Source organism: Triticum aestivum, chromosome 3D, assembly GCF_018294505.1.
Source record: "Triticum aestivum cultivar Chinese Spring chromosome 3D, IWGSC CS RefSeq v2.1, whole genome shotgun sequence".
NCBI lineage: Eukaryota > Viridiplantae > Streptophyta > Magnoliopsida > Poales > Poaceae > Triticum > Triticum aestivum.
Window position 1 is genome coordinate 614,491,996 of NC_057802.1, and position 15,088 is coordinate 614,507,083.

Below are 15,088 nucleotides of genomic sequence, written 5' to 3' on the forward strand. Positions count from 1 at the left end.
CGGCTCTCTTTTCCTAGATCGTCCGGACTTCTGTTTCTTACGGAACAGCGATGGGAAGATCGAGGAAGGGAGGCGTGTTCGGATGGGGAGAGGATCGCTAGCGGGAATGAGATGGTGCTCCTTGACTGTGTTGTGCGCGTTGGCGCACGTGTCTTGCCGGGTCGACGGCGGCTTACCCTCGCGCCGGGAGGTCTTTCGCCGACGATGGCGACTTCTAGCTCTGGATCACGTCTCAGTGTCCTAGCTGAGCCGCAGGTCGGGGAGGATGGTGAGGAGGCCTCGACCGTAGCTGCTTCGTGTGGAGAGGAGCATGTGGCCGTGAAGGCGGCTTCCATGATCCTGCTCGAAGAGAGTCCAGCGGACGGAGGTGCTGCCTGGTCAACTGTCTCGCGTCGTAGGAAGACGAAGGAAGAGCTGGTACAAGAGTTTTGGGAAGACGTTGGTTTTCCGACGCCGGCGTCGCACGCTTGGGAACGTCCGGGATCTTCATCTCTGACGCCCATCTCCGGCCAGGTACGGGATAGATCAATTTCGACTGACGAGTTGCCTTCTCAGTGCAGGACCACGCCGGTGGGAGTTGACGTCGACAAGCCGCCGGCTGCCGCACGCCACATCCGCCGGGGCGTGCTAATTCGGCCGTGGAAAGGGCCTCTTCCATGTCCGCGGCCGATGCAGCCCGTCGCCCTGGCCCTGGCGGCATTCATGCCGCCTGCGTCGTCCGACGAGCCCGCGACAGATAATCCTCAACGGTCGTTGCACGATCCACATTCTGCTGCAATCGTGCCATGCAGTGCGTCAGTTTCGCCCCCGGTTCAAACCCTGCCTAATTCTACGCTGCCAATCAAGACCGGGATGATGGGTTCGAGTGGTGGTGGGTCCTCTGCCAGCGTGTCGCACACGTCAGGGTGGCCCCGTTGCGTTGACTTCGCTCATAGGGGAGGAGTCGTACGTGCCTGGGCCCTAACCCGTACGTGTGAATCGCTCCCATCACCATCTCGTTCGCCGCCGCCGCCGCCGAAATCCTCTTCATCGTTGTTCTGTGCTGAAGCAGCCAAGACCTATGGCAGCCTTAGGTGGTGTGGGTCTAAACGAGGCCATGTTCGTGCATCTGCCCGACTCGGTTTTTAAGGAGCACCTTGCACCATCATGTTCACTAACTGGTCTGGTTATGATATCGGGAGGTTCGGTGACGGCAGCTGTTGTGGAGGCTGAGATTGCTAGAATCGCATCGGTTCAAACTTCATGGAAGTGGGAGGCCGTTCCTCATGGTGATGATGCCTTCTTGGTTGCCTTTCCATCTATGGAGGTTTTGCGTCGAGTGTCTGCTTTCGAGTTCAAAGTTAAGTCTCACAATGTCATGATTGCTATTAGTGAATGGAAATCAGAAAATGATGTCAAGCCTGCATATAATCCGCTGAAGCCAGTTTGGGTACATGTCACTGGAGTTCCACCGCCACTTCGCCACTTTCTTGGTTTGTGGGCAGTGGGATCCGTCATCGGTGCAACACAAGATGTTGACTTGATTTGCTTACGACGTCGTGGCATCGTGCGTATTCAGGTGGCTGTCCTGAATGTAAATATATTCAAGAAAGAGGATAATGCAGGGAGTGCCTCAGTGTCGGCTGGGGTGTATATCAAATTAAATGGTTATGACTTCCGATTTGTTCTCGAGGATGATGATTTCAAGCCCGATGATGATTTTATCCCTCGTATTTGGGAACACCATGATGATGGTCCCGACCATGGGGCTAACAGCGAGGATGACTTGCCTGATCGTGACGCGAATAAAAAGGCAAAAAATTCTGGAGTCTCCGGTGCAGCTTCGTCTGAATCTCAGTCTGATGGGAGTGGGACCGTCCCAATGAACACGGATGTTCGTTTTTCGGATGCACATAGAGTTTGCTCGCACACAACCATGAGCACCATTGAAGAGTCACGTACAAGCCTGGACCTTCCCAGCCGAGTCTCTGCCATGCATCAGATTAATGGGGAGTTTTGTCCACCAGCTGCTGGGCTAGCGGAGACCGTCGGCTCATCTACATGTCCAGCTGATATGCATGAGGCTACAGATCTCCGCCAGCGAATGGACGTGCTGGTTCAGCAGCCGGCTGCTGCTGTGGTCAGCCAACCCACGCAGGCTGGTCTGCAGTCTTCCAAGTCGTCTCACGATGCTACACAGATGGCGCCATGTGTTCGTCTCTCTGCACCGACTTCGTCTTCAACACCTACCATGTTCGCTCCTGCATCAGTGTCGATGGATCGCCCGGTGACACCGGTGGCTCTTATGTCTGAGGGAAGCTCTCCCCTTCGGCGTAGTAACCGTCACCCCGTCTCCATTGACGGTTCTTCTCCAACCGACGAACATACTATGGACAAGGCAATGCGACGTCAGGCTGCACGTAATTTGCACACCGTTCCAGGTAACTTATCCGCAAAATCTTTTCTTTCCTTTTCAGATTCACGTATTTCTTCTAGCTTAAAGAATGTTGGATGCTCTATTGGAAAGAATGATAATGAAATTAATTTATCGGTTGGGGTGCTTAAACATATGGAGATTGACCGATTAAAGGTTTCTCCGAAGTGTAATGCCTCCATACCTAACCCCGAAACCGAGGAGGAGGATGAAGCAGATGCCAAATATGATGGTCCGCTTATATCCCACTTGGTTGGTGAGGTTACCGAGGTTGGATTGGATGACGCAAGACCTGGCTCCATGTTTTGTGACTTCATAGCGTCCTCGCGGAAATCTAAATCACACTCCTCTAAAAAGAAACAAAAACCGCCCAAGAAGGCGAAGAGTTCCACACCAATCCGAGTTTCCCCATGAAAGGCATGTTTATAGAAGAGGTCTCTCGGACTTGGCTAAACATAAACACGTCGGTGATTGTGTAAGGGAACATGGATTGGATTTTGTGGCAATTTCCGAGGCTGGTAAGTGTGATTTTCGCCCGCATGTCCTCGATCACCTATCAGGTGGTTTCGACTACGCATGGCATAGTCTACCAGCTCGTGGAAGGTCTGGAGGAATTCTTCTTGGTATTCTGACAACAGTCATGGACTTGTTGGCCTTTTCAATCGGTGAATTTCATATAAAATATCACCTAAGAAACAGAGCTGGCAATTTTACATGGACTCTAGTCGCAGTCTATGGGGCTGCCCAAGATGAGCAAAAACCGGCTGTCCTTCAGGAATTGGTAAACCTGGCGAAGGATAACCCGTACCCAATGCTTATTGGAGGGGACTTCAATATCCTTAGATACCAGGAAGAGAAAAATAATGACCGTTTTGACACTCGTTGGCCCTTCCTATTCAACGTTGTGATAAACAGTTTGGATCTTCGGGAGGCGAGTATGTCGTGGCGTCAGTTCACATGGGCTAATAACCGATCTGTGTCGACATATGAGAAGCTTGATAGGGTACTCATGGATACCGAATGGGAACTAAAATTTCCTCTGGTAACCGTATGAGCCCTAGAGCGTATCGAGGCGTTATCGGATCATGCACCCATCATTCTAGATTCTAACTCTACGAACCTAGCTGCACGTAGTCCTTTCAAATTTGAATTGGGATGGATGCATCGGGAAGGATTTGTAGACATAATCAAGAATGTTTGGGAGAGGCCTGTTGTTGGTCGTACACCTATTCACAGATGGAACTTTAAAATGAGGGCCATGAGGCAACATCTCACTGGATGGGCGAAACATACCAACGGGATAAAAAAAAGAAAAACAACGACTCTGTACCATTATTGATGACCTCGACAAAATTGCTGAGACGCGCACCTTATCTCAAAAAGAGATTGAATTGAAAAATCAATCTAATGAGAAGGTTGCACGTCTTTTGCGAGAAGAAGAGATCAAATACTACCAAAGATCCAAAGCTGATTTCATTCTGATGGGTGATAGTAATACAAGATACTTCCAATTGGTCGCCAATGGGTGGCATAGGAAGAAATGTATTTACAGTCTCCAACAAGATGAGGGGCGGATCGAAGGTCAGGAGGAGCTCAAAAAGTATATCACCAACTACTACAAATCTCTGTTCGGGGCGACCGCCGAAGGGAACTTCACCCTTGATGAGACCTGGACAGATGATATCCCACAAGTCACGGCTGAAGAAAACGATATCCTTACATCACCATTCTCTGAAGAGGAGGTGAGAGCTGCGGTGTTCCAAATGGAACATAACAAAGCTCCAGGTCCAGATGGTTTCCCCGCAGAATTCTATCAGAATTTCTGGGATATAATCAAGTCTGACCTAATGGAGTTGTTTAATTGCCTTCACGCCGACAAACTTGACCTATTCAGACTTAATTTTGGTGAGATTGTCTTGTTGCCGAAGATTAAGGAGGCTGAACGGATCCAACAGTTCAGACCCATATGCCTCTTTAATGTCAGCTTCAAAATTTTCACCAAAGTGGCTACAAATAGGTTAAACTCGGTAGCTGACCATGTTGTCCGGCCATCTCAAACGGCTTTTATGCAAGGAAGAAATATACTTGATGGCGTAGTAATCCTGCATGAGATTGTCCATGAGATGCACCGAAAAAACATGAGTGGAGTAGTATTCAAGGTCGACTTTGAAAAAGCCTATGACAAGGTCAAATGGTCTTTCCTCCAACATGCCCTAAGGATGAAAGGTTTCTCCGATAAATGGAGCGAGTGGATCCATAATTTTGTAACTGGAGGTAGTGTGGCCATCAAAGTCAATGATGATGTAGGCCATTACTTTCAAACAAAAAAAGGATTACGACAGGGTGACTCCATGTCCCAAATGTTATTTAACATTATCGCTGACATGTTGGCTATTCTGACATGTTGGCTATTCTGCAATATGCCGATGACACGATTCTCTTTATGGAACATGACCTGGACAAGGCTCGAAACCTTAAACTCTTGTTGTCAGCGTTTGAGCAAATGTCAGGTCTTAAAATAAACTTCCATAAAAGCGAACTTTTCTGCTTTGGAGAAGCCACTGAGGCAGCGGCCAAATATGCTGACCTGTTTGGTTGCGCACATGGCCAATTCCCGATTAAATATTTGGGAATACCGATTCATTATCGGCGTCTCACCATTGCGGAGTGGAAGCATGTAGAGGAGCGGTTAGAGAAATGATTGAGCAGTTGGAAAGGCAAATTGCTCTCAATTGGAGGACGAGTAGTTTTGATTAACTCTGTCCTCACAAATATGTTTCTCTATATGCTTTCTTTCTTCCAACTCCCAAAAGGGGTCCTGCAAAGACTGGACTATTTTAGATCCAGATTCTTTTGGCAAGGAGATGGTGAAAAGAAAAAATATAGACTGGCTAAATGGAGTGTGGTTTGTAGGCCGAAAGACCAAGGTGGCCTTGGAATTCATGACTTGCAAATCAAGAATGAGGCCCTACTTAGTAAATGGTTGTTCAAACTTCTTACTGAGGATGGTGTTTGGCAAACCATGCCGCGCAACAAGTATCTAGGCCAAAAGGCGGTGTCTCAGGCATATTGGACACCTGGCGACTCGCACTTTTGGGCTGGCCTAATGGCGGCAAAGAAACATCTCTTTAGTCGTGTAATTGTCACTGCAGATGTCCTAGTATGAGGACTTAGTCGTGAGGCCACGCATCTATGTGGTAGCTTGAGAGGGGTTGATCGGGACGAGAAACGCGAGGCGGATCATCACATAAGACAAGGATTTAGACAGCTTCGGGCCCCGGAAAACAGCATCCGAAATAGCCCTACATGCTGTTTGTGGCTAGGTCTCATTATGCTCATGAGGGAGTCGCCGCATAAACCGTCTCTCCTCTTAGTTGTGTCTAGCCCTAGAGATTATCTTCTTGCTCCCCCTCTTGGGGTGCCCTGCCCCTTCTTATATAAGTTGAAGGGGCGGGTTACATGTAGAGTCCATCTCGGACTAAGACTTAAACTATTCTGTCCTCTCATCACGGGCCTCTCTCCATGGGCTTCTTAACGTCTTGGGCTTCTTACAAACTGGCTTACAATCTGACTTACCATCTGGCTTACCATTTGGCTTACCGTCTGGCTTAACATCTGCCGGCTTAACTGTCCGGCTTATATGACTGTGTCTGCTGGGTTATAGTCTGCCGGGTCACCAATGAAACATCAAGTCCCAGCCGGGTCTTATCTCCAGCCGGGTCATACCGCGGGGTATATCCCTGACATTAGCCCCCAGTTTAATTTGGATTCATCCATGTTAAACTGATCCTGTAAACCAAACACAAGAACAATTTTGACAGATTATGCTCCGGGTTAAAAGCTCTTGTAAGCCGGCACCTGATCATCCTTAATTCCTTGGCATTTCCTTCTTCTAGAAAATCCGAGTCAATAGACCAGCTTCATAATAGAAAAAATTGGACATGAAATACTCATCTGATTTTTCAGCCAGCTTAAAGATGTAGAACTCCATTATGTTCATATCACTTGTAGCCCCCAAGTGTCGGGTCATTATGAAATAATGAGCAGAGACTTTGTAAATATGATCATGTAAACTTGAGCAGCAACGTGTAGCCCCCAAGGGCCGGCTAAGTAAGATAATACTGAGCTGGGACTTTGTAAATATGATCATGTAAACTTGAGCAGCAACGTGTAGCCCCAAGGGCCAGCTCAGTAAGATAAAACTGAGCTGGGATTTGTATATAATTCATTGATGATAACATCATATGATGTAATCTCCACCATGGGGCTTGAATCCACGTCCATAAGGTTAAGAGCTTTGTACTCTACCAACTGAGTAGTGGATCTTTCAATATAATGGGCTGAAGCTTGTGTACCTTGAATTTTTGACAGGAGCAATTGGTAGCCCCCAAGGGTCGGCTCATTACAATGGGATGAGTCGGGTCTTCAATAAGGCCAATAAAAATGACTTTGCATTAGCCCCCAAGTGTCATGGTGCATGCTCGCAGCGACATGAGACTTGCATATTTGATGTAATCTCAACTTGAATAATGTAGCCCCCAAGTGCCGGGTCGTAAGCCTGCAGCGACTCGGGACAATTTCCTCCATTGTGAAATAAATCATGCCCATTGATAAAATAATAGCCATTGCGCTGAAGCGACTTTGAAGACCTCCATCATAATACTGGCTATTGATAACCATAATAAAAATCCAGCTATGTTGGCAATTAAAGAATTGAATAATATAATCCGGTTTGGAAAACCGGTTCCTGTGATATTGAATCGTACTGCCGGTTTAGGATACCTGTGCAGTAAGGGTGATAACCCAATCCTTAGAAGCCACTCACCTCCAAATGTATGATGTTTGTCATATGTTCGCGACTTATCGTCCAAAACCAAGCCGGGTTAAATTTAAACCACACTTATACTTAGATCTGAACAAAAAAGTCTCAAGACAAAATCAAAGATTGTTTTCAAAAAACTTAAGCCAAATAGAAAGAAAAATCGAGGCTTCTGATTCGAATACGATCAGTAAACCGTTTCAAAGGGGTTAAGCTAGGATTCGAATACGATCATGTAGCCCCCAGTGGCTTTGGCGTTGCGCCAATCAAGAGGGTACCGACAGCTATGTTCTCTTTGGTTCGAATACGACCTATGTTTGAACAGAAAGCCCCCAAATGACCTTGAGAGTTTCTTTAACGACTCTGATTCGAATACGATCAAAGTCGGACCCAAAAGGGGTTAAGCTATGATTCGAATACGATCAAGAAGCCCCCTAATGGGTTTGGCATTGTGCCGATCAAGAGGGTACCGGCAGCTATGTTCTCTTTGGTTCAAATACGACCTATGTTTGAACAGGAAGCCCCAAGTGACCATATAAGTTTTGGCATTGCGCCGATCAAGAGGGTACCGACAGCTATGCTCGATGAGCAGGAAGCCCCCAAGTGACCATAATAAGATAAGCCGTAAGGCAGGATACCCATGTTTGAACCGTGCATCATGGCAACAAACTCTCTTTGGCAACCTTTAATTTTTCTGAGAACTCGAACTTGCGAGAGATTAATTCTTTTTGAACCGGAACTTTAAACCGGATTTGAAAGCTTCAAGACTTTGTGGGAGACAGATTGTCCTTGAGCCGGATTGTGAACCGGATATTGAGAGCTTCAAAGCTTTGTGGTAGATAAGTTTCCCTTGAACTCGATTTTGAACGAGAATCCTCATTTTTGAGCCGGAAATCTTCTGACGGCCTTTAAATTTTCACCAATATGGCGGTAGCCTCCGGGACCGGGTTATCTTCCCTTCAATGATCCGGAGTTCTTGAGCCTGCTGAAACTAGCAAGATTTGTTGAGTCATGTCATTGTAGCCCCCGAGTCTTAAGACTACTCGAGGAGTTGGCTTGAGACTCTCCATGCTTGACCATGATATGACCAGTGGATCGCTGGAATATGTTAAATCTCGGCGGGTTATAATTGACCCTGTCCATTGACCCATCCAGTGTAATCGAGGGCCATAGCTTGATGGTCTCCTTTGTAATAGTGAATTCTGCATAAGAAAATGCACGAACGAGAGTAATTATTTCTCAAAGAAAAATATATCAATAAAAACTTGACAGGATGGATCTCACCTGATATGTTTTATCAAAGATTATTAGCTGTAGAGTTGCAGCAACGATGACAGAGGTGACGGTTTAAAAACGCAGCACCGGGCGGCTCAGAAAGATCCTCCGGGTTATGTTGACACCCCCCCCCCCCTTTTCAAACCCGTACTTTGTGTTCTGATTCAGATAGGCGACTGGACACAGAGCGGCTCCAAAGCAGGGGCGGCTCACCCGCGGCGACTTGTTGGTCTGGTAAAATTCTTCTTGAGCTCTTTTTGATCCTTGATCTGATTGCCTTCACAAGACCCCCTCCGTGATAACCAAGTTAAATGATGCCTTGAAGGCATTATCCATCCGAACAGCTGATGATGCCAAATCCTCAGGTGGCTCATTGGAAACTGGTATTGCTGCCGTAACTGACTTGAAAACTGCACCATGATTCCCACATCAACTGCACTACTAGCCCTGGATACGCCCCCTGCTGCAATCTCGCCACTGATTTATAAGTGTAATTGTGGTCAGAGAAATTTTTGAACACTGTAGATACGTTGAAATTTCATCCTCAGCTTAACTCATCCGACGCTCTGTCTTGCACGTTTCTGAAGTCAAGGCACAGAAAACATTTGTGCTGGATCCAACTTGGTAGCTAGGCCTCCCTTGTCTCTTTGTTGTAATAATCCGCCCTGCTGCTGTAGCAAAAAAAAATTTCAGTTGAAGTGTCAACCTGCTCGAAAGGTGTCATCAACTTAGCAGTTTTCTGCCAATCCTGATTACTTCGTCCTTTTATCGTAAATAGTATTCCCTCTGTAAACTAATATAAAAGCGTTTAGATCATTAAAATAGTGATCTAAACGCTCTTACATTAGTTTACGGAGGGAGTACTTCTTTTCATCCTCAAAACTGTACCCGTGCTAAATCGCAGAGCCAGGTTTAGTTGAGCTCACTGGGGGCACTAGAACTAAAAGAAACGGATGCCCTGGTTGCATTATCATCGACACAAGAGGTGCGCCCTGACTCGGCTCGCAGGCAGCCAGGTCCGCAGGGGCCACGGCAGTAGCAGCCAGGCAGGGTGGCGCAGAACGAGGGCCGGCAAGGGTGATGGCCACTCGCAGCAGACGGCGAGTCCGTGAGGTGAGGGCGGCTCCACGAGACCACGACGGCAGCTCAAACTCAAATTCGGCGAGATGACTCGGGCCGCTCGTGGAAGAGCGATGGGCCAGGCTGCAGGTCCATGCGGCGGCTCTGAGCGTGGACGATGGAGGCCGGGCGGTTTAGAGCGGTAGTAAAGGCGGCGCACAGCTGCAGCGGCGAGGCGGCTCACGGCCGCGGCGCGAAGTGGCGCGGGTGCGGAGCAACCGGAGCGGGGAGGAGGTGAGTTGACATGGCGGCGCGGGACATGCTCCGGCAGCGAGGCGGCAGAAGCAGCAATGCGATCCTGGCGGCGGACGGGGCCTTCGGACCGCGGCTGCCGCAACTTGTAGCAGAGAAGGGGGCAAACCGACGAGCTGAGGCAGCCACGGCGGATCAACAAGGGCGGCTCAACAGCAGCCGATGCATTGAAGGCACGAACCATCGACCACGGTGATACGCCTGGCGAGGCTGTTCGGGACAGAAGAAGGTAACGGAGACCGCGTAAGCGGAAGTGAAGGTAAGGCCGTGGCGGCGGCGGGCGACTCATAGAGGCGGCCTCGCGGCAGGGGCGGAGGCGCTCAGTCGGCAGTGCGATGTAGGAGCAGCAAGAACGGCAGTTCGGCAGCGGTCGACGAGTTGGACGCGCAGACCGGCGACGCTGGAATCGCAGCAGGTCAATGAGGCGGCTCACAGGAGGAGCCCGAGCCCGTGGGCCATCTGTGTCCGGGTCATCATGCCAGCAATATTTCCACTTTAACCACGTATACTTGTGAAACTAGGAGTACTAGTCCATGGCCATGACTTGTCCGACAACGATTCACTCAGAAGCCAGCGGCTCACGGAGCAGCATGGGGTGTATGCCACGGCGACTCAAGGCCAGATCAGGGGTAAGCGGGTGGTGGAGCCATCGATGCGGGCAACGGCAAGGCGGCCAGCGAGTTGATGAAGGCGACTCGGCGTGGGCGGCTTGACGCCGTGGCATCGCCGCGTTTAAGGCGGCCAAACGACCTACTGGCGGCAGCGACTCGGCGGCTCGGAAGAAGAAACAGTAGCCATGCTAGAAGGGCAGCAGCAGAAGCAGCTCGTCACGCGGCAAGGGGCTCAAAACAGAGACCTGGCGGGTCAACCCAGGCGGGCTTGACTCCTCGTCCGGGTCGTCGTGGTCGTGTGGAATCCATGCCCGTTCTTTGTACGATCGTTGCACATGAAAAGGTCTCGTGTTAACCAGCAAAGCTTCATCCGATTCAGACTGGTGGCCAGCGAACAGTGGAGGCAGCGCCACGCAGAGTCGGCTCCTCGAGGACGGAGGCCAAGTTGTCAGGTTTGAACCGGCGGGATGCGTCTGTGGAAAAGGAAACACGGCGGAGTCGGTAAGGCGGCAGCGACGCGTGACTTCAGGCGGTTCACTGGCAGACGGCTCTTGGTCTTGGCTGCGAAAAACGGCGACTGACCCGGCCAAACCGCGGTGGAGGTGGACCGGCTAGCCACGGCAGAGGTCGGTGAGGCTTCAGCAGTGGCTCAGCGTTAACCCGCCATCTCGGAGGCGGCTCGGCCACTGAGGTGCCGGCTTGAAGACAACCGCGGCAGCTCGCGGCGACGGCAGGTCATGGCAATGACTTGGGGTTGAACCTGTTGCAACCCGGCGACGGCGTGTAATGACGGCGGCTCGGTGATTTGATAATGTGGAGGCAGCGCGCGGCAGTTACGAAGCACTCGGTCGCGGGTTGAGGTAGGACAGCAGGGTGATTCAGAGTCCGGGTCGTCAACGGGGCGGGTCTTCCGAGGAGTCCCAGCCCGCAGACAATCCGCTCCCGGGTGCGTTGATCCACCTGACGTATCATTAATCATCAATTCGATTTCTTATTGGCCTTCACAAATAATGTCCGATCCGTAGTCTCATCTGAAGGCTTGATTAGGACTTGGCTTTGCGCGTTTTGGTGATTTTGGCAATTCTCATGGAGAGCTGGCGCGGCACCGGCGGTTCACGGTGAAAGCGATTCTGATAATCTTGCCAACCGACCGGATGAATTCCATTAATCCATAACTTCCCATCTTGATCAAAGCTGATGTATATCTTTTCAAAACTTCCTCGGGAAATTTGCAAACTTCTTGAAACCCTAGTTAAGATCCCTCCAAAAACTCAACATCACCGTGCGCAGGCCTCACGGTGGGCGCCAACTGTCGTTGAATTGTCACGACAGATGTCCTAGTATGAGGACTTAGTCGTGAGGCCACGCATCTATGTGGTAGCTTGAGAGGGGTTGATCGGGACGAGAGACGCGAGGCGGATCATCACATAAGACAAGGATTTAGACAGCTTCGGGCCCCAGAAAACATCATCCGGAATAGCCGTACATGCTGTTTGTGGTTAGGTCTCATTATACTCATGAGGGAGTCGCCGCATAAACCGGCTCTCCTCTTAGTTGTGTCTAGCCCTAGAGATTATCTTCTTGCTCCCCCTCTTGGGTCTTTTGCGATAAGGGACGGGTCGGAGGTTCATTTCTGGGAAGACATCTGGCTAGGCAATGCCAGTCTTCGAGAACAATATCCAGCGTTGTACAACATTGCTCGCGAAAAGAATAATACTATTGCGCAAGTGCTCAGTTCATCCCCACCCAACATTTCGTTTAGGCGGGATTTGATTGGCCCCCGACTTATGTCATGGCACAATCTTTTATCCCGTCTGGATTCGATTAATATTAGACAAGGCCGGGATGTGTTTCGCTGGAACCTTACTACATCAGGGTCATTCACAATAGACTCTATGTACCGTGCACTCATGCATTCTGAGGTACCGGTGAATAATAACAAGAAAATATGGAAGTAGAAGATTCCACTAAAAGTTAAAATCTTCATGTGGTATCTCCGTAGGGGAGTTGTTCTAACCAAAGACAACCTCGCACGGCGCAACTGGCCAGGGAGTAAGAAGTGTTGTTTTTGTACTCATGAAGAGACAATCAAACACTTCTTTTTCCAATGCAAGTTTGCACGTTCTACGTTGTCAATCATCCAAATAGCGTCAAATTTGTATCCGCCCACAAGTGTCGCCAATATTTTTGGTCATTGGTTGGACGGTATTCCATATAGATTCAAAACGCTAATACGGGTGGGAGCATACGCCTTACTATGGTCGCTTTGCCTATGTAGAAATGATTTGGTTTTCAATGATAAAAATGCTTCTCCTTTGCAGGTTATTTTTGATGTACGCACTCCATTCGTACGTGGTCTACGCTACAACGAGCGGAGTACCAACCGCTGTTCAAGGCGGTGTGTACGCGGTTGGAGCAGGTGGCTACGGTGGTTTTTATCAACATGGGTGGCAGCATAATCTCCGGATCGGTCCACCATCCTTTGCGACATAGGCATAGTGTCGGTCTATAGGACTCTACTGTCGCCGATTTGTCATTTTTTTCCTTTCATTTTGTCAGACTTTCCGTGTTGGGCTGTGTGCATCCTAGTTATGCAGAGGCCGGGTGTTACTCATAATGTTTTGTATCCGCTTGATGCTATATTTCGAGATAATAAAAGCGCCCTTTATCAAAAAAACATGAATGGATAATGAAATGCATTACTATGCTCAGTTCAATCGATGGATAACAGAAATTCACTGCTCCGGAGATAATTAGACCCGGCGACACGGTGGTCTGGAGGTGAACATCGAGCTCTAAACTCAGCGTTGGCAGTAGACCAGTAGTCCTAGTTGGTAGCGCAGCAGATTAGAGCAGTCAGCGGAGTCAGGGGTCGAAGGCATCTGGGCGGCACCACGGTAGGATCCCTATGGCCGGGGCCGGGACTAGCAGGTGCGGAGGCTGGAGCCATAGAGCAAGCAGCAGGAAGTATGCGTTTAGCAGCGAGGAGGTCGTCCGATCTGCATGGTGAAGCCTGATGGGTTGGCTTGGCTGTCGACACGAAATCATCGCCTGCATGCAGGCGACAGCGGCATCGTGACAATGCCTTCGTCTCGTGGCCTGGTGGGCTACGAAGCGTATAGGTATAAAAAAATGCATGAAAAATCTGGGCAGGCCATGGCCCGGTTTAGCCCCAACAGAGCTCCGTCCCTGGTTGGGAGCCTGCGATCTAACGGTCACCTACGCCTAAATCAGACGGCTGCGCAGGCGGCTGATCTTTTCTAAGATCATTCGACTTACGCGTAGCAGGCGCCTATGATACATTTATTAGTTCGGAACAAATCCAACAAAAGTCCAAAACTATTTACAAGAAACAAGAGTTCTTTTTCTTGAGGGACAAGAGATTTTTCTTGGAGGTTGGAAGTATGGATCAGACGTGAGATATTGGAACCGTTTCTCTCTTCTTTTTTTCGCGGGACGAGAAATTGGGAATCGTTATTAGGAAACAAATCAAAGCCAGAATCTGGCCCAAGTACGCCCATTCAATCAAAGGAGGCAGTTTTTAGAGAAAAGAAGATTCCGGAAGATATGAAGGGAACAACTTCTCTTTTATAGGTTAATAATCTTCCTCGAGAAAAAATCCGTTCAATCTGTACCTAGAAGGCGGAAGGACATTGACGAGAGCATCTGCGGCTCAATCCGGTCCGATCTATCACCTAGTAGCTCGACCAATCGATCAATGGCGTCGTCGAGTCCGCGATGCTGTCAGTGGTCCAAGCTCCCGCGTGACATCCTAGGCCTCGCCATCGACGGCCTCCCATCCGCCGCCGCCCGCCGCCGCGGCATCTGGTGGGCAGTCTGCTCTTGGCTGCTCTTCTGGTCTGCGTTCTATTGGCTACTGTTAGAAGGGAGTGAGAGATTTGGTGGTATAATTCGTTGTATTGCTTAAGCCTTGTGGGCATATATATAGGAGTACAATTATCTACTTGGAGTACAAGATAAGCCAGAACAAATCCTAGTCTATCTCGTCTTTCCTAATAAACATTATACCCAACATCCCCCGCAGTCACAACGGTAGTGACGCAGACGATGAGACTGGAGAAGAATCCGAAGGCAAGCCGACGGACACCCCCCCCCCCCCCCCCCGTCGTAACGGTCGACGCATCACAGAGTCGTGGCTGGAATGGAAACCAACGAGGTTGCTCAAGCAGGCGGTAGCCCTTTGTGCCGTTTGTCGATGTAGCCGAGAGCGTGGGTGGTGGAGCCGTGTGAAGAATGCCGTGGTCGATGTCGAGTCGGGTTAGCCGATGTCGAGGAAGTCGCCGTGGAGCCGCGGGCGCAAGGGGGCGCTGAGTTAGCATGGGCGCAGTGGTGTCGAAGTAGGGGTGCGCCGGGAAGAAAAAATGTTGTTGACGACGCGTCGCGGCGGGTTTGCCAAGCCCGGGGACACATCATGGACGAAGGCACGCACCGGTGTTGCCAGCACCGGGCATGCGTAGACGGACGAAGACGAAGTTGACGAAGCGCCGACCAGGCTTGCCGGGCCCGGGGACACGTCGTGGATGAAGGCACGCATCGGTGTTGCCAGCACCGGGCATGCGTAGACGAGGGACCTGCACG